Raw genomic sequence first — 2,399 nt, 5'->3', positions numbered from 1 at the left:
AAATAAATAAATAAATAAAAAATTAAAATTATCAATGAGTCAGTCACGTTACGTCTTCAAGTCAGGATAATGTAGAGTGGCAGGAAGCTGCTGTTCTGGGACAGTAGGTTACAGTTGCAAGTTTGATGTTCATTATAGAAAGATAATGTAGCAATAACGTAATAAACTAATAAATACTTAAATGACTAATAAATAAATGATAGAAATATACATCAATGCAAAGAATGTCTCATTATTTAAGAAATCATTTTTTCTTTTTCCACTTTTCAGATTGGATGCGTTGAACTAAACATTGTTCTAAATTCCTGTTTGACCAGAGTGAGTAACAGTCAAAGTTCTTGTTTGGGGTAATTTTCTTCAAAATATGCTTGTCATTATTTAAAAATTGTTAAATCTAATAAGTGAACTGTGACTCAAGATAAAAGTAGTTGGAAAACCCATGCCCATTGCTGGAAAATGAGGAGCGCTGGGTCTGGCTAAGCAGAGATTAAAGCATGGTAGCAATTCAGGTGTCTTATTCTGGGGTGCAGCTCATGTTCTATTTTATTATCAATGATGAATAAAATAAAAATGAAAAAAATGAAAGATGAAAAGGAGATGCATGGATCAGCAGTGACCACCGGTGACGTGTGAGTCGTGGAGGTTGAATGTATGGCTGGAACTCGGGTCCAAGAAGAAGACAGTCTAGGCTGTATCTTTCTGAGAAATGGCAACAAGGGCTGAATTTTCCTTCTTGCAGGGACGCACACTGGGGGCGCCTGCTGACCTACACGGTGGCGCGCTTCACAGTTGCCTTGTGCACGGAGCGTGGGGATTTTCCTCGTTTGTTAGGATATCACACACTGCTGACCTAACAAGGAGCGCTAGCTCTCATCAGCCGAGGCCAGCCCCGCCTCGGGGCCAAGCAGGAGCATGCCTTGAGACATGAGACTGATTAGGGGGTTTTTCATCTCTAGTTTTTTTCCTTGAGTTTTTTACTAGGATACGTTTACGATGCGTGATGAAGAAATCAGTATACGCACACAGACACACAGACACACAGACTCACACACACACACCCGTTTGGGCCCTCTTCTCCCTCTCTTCCCTCCCCTCCTCGGTTCCCCTCCTCTCACTATCTCTCTCCGGCTCCTTGCTCTCACCACAGTTTCCAATCACCTCTCTTTAATTTTGCTTTTCAATGATTGATACTTTGCTCTTCTCATAAGAGAAAAGAATTTTCTAACAATGGAAATGCTGCAGTGATTCGATGGCTCTGGATGGATACAGGGATCCCTTAGAGCCTTTCTCTTGAGATCGTGTGATTCATGGTAATTATAGTTATTAGTGAAGTGAGAATCAATAAGGAAGTGGAGATTTGGATGAAGAAAATGACTGCTAAATCTGAAGCAGTGATTGCAGTCGATAGTATATAAGTCGTGCAGGATGATTACTAAGTACCTGAAACTCTGGTTCGCAGAAAAAGAAGGGCGGCGGTTTTTCTGGGATCATTTGTAAATCTATGAATTGATGGTGAAGATACATAAAGTGCTGGTCCTCTTTTATTTTAATGTCATCAATCCTATAGTATCATTATAAATTGATCCATGAAGGAAATACTGAATACCTAATTTAATAAATGGGCAGATGCTGACGCAGTCTTTAGCCACAAATTCATATGGTAAGGAAGGAAGGATGTGCGTGGAAAAGAAGTTGAAAACTTTAATCTCATTAAGGAATAGAGAGATCAAGGGTGTTCGCTCTGACTAATAATCACAGATACTGAGACATGAGAGCCAGTCACATTGCTCTGGGTCAGACATGTCACAATTCACTTTGATGAGCCAAGAATATTTTAGGAAAAGATTAATAAATACCTGCATAACTCGGTAAATGAGATGTGGGTGGAAAGGATGAAGAGAGATGTTGAGGTTTAGAATCAGCTGCTCCGCTTAGTTTCTCCTCAGAGTGTATGCCGTGGCAAGCTTTGTGGATTGTCACTGTTGCAAGATGTGTGGTGGCCTTTAGATGTGGACGTATAGAGAATGCTGTAAGCAGCAGTTACAGTTCTTGTGGTTTGAAGTTTTGTAAGGTTTGTGCGGGTGTGTTGGCACCCTCCTGTAATCCCAGCACTCTAGGAGGCTGAGGCAGGAGGCTGACCCGTGTGAGGCTCCCCTGGGCAATTTAGTGAGTGGAGCCCTGTCATACAATTAAAAAAAAAAAAAAAAGAGCTGGGAATGTAGCTGAGTTCCTGGGATCAATTCCAGTACTAAGAACAAACGAACAAAAAGTAACATAGGCTTATATTTAATTTTGAAAAATTTTATCCATTGTAATTGTATACCAGGTCTACATTTGTCAAGGGAGCTGATGCAGCTACATAAGGCACCCGGACTCCTTGTGTACCCCACCCCTACTTC

General features: G+C 40.9%; 2 non-coding genes across 2 annotated transcripts; both read left to right on the top strand.

Annotated features, from left to right (window-relative positions):
- Positions 1 to 602: 602 nt before the first annotated feature.
- Positions 603 to 672, top strand: LOC111814699. The gene has a single exon (XR_002819613.1). It is a non-coding gene; the product is annotated as a small nucleolar RNA SNORD113/SNORD114 family (small nucleolar RNA).
- A 712-nt stretch (positions 673 to 1,384) lies between these two features.
- Positions 1,385 to 1,457, top strand: LOC111814701. The gene has a single exon (XR_002819614.1). It is a non-coding gene; the product is annotated as a small nucleolar RNA SNORD113/SNORD114 family (small nucleolar RNA).
- The last annotated feature ends 942 nt before the right edge of the window (positions 1,458 to 2,399 follow it).

This window comes from Octodon degus, unplaced genomic scaffold (genome assembly GCF_000260255.1).
Source record: "Octodon degus isolate 3935 unplaced genomic scaffold, OctDeg1.0 scaffold00432, whole genome shotgun sequence".
In the NCBI taxonomy this organism is placed as follows: domain Eukaryota; kingdom Metazoa; phylum Chordata; class Mammalia; order Rodentia; family Octodontidae; genus Octodon; species Octodon degus.
The sequence above is the reverse complement of the archived record's forward strand: the minus strand, read 5'-3'. Positions and strand labels throughout refer to the sequence as shown.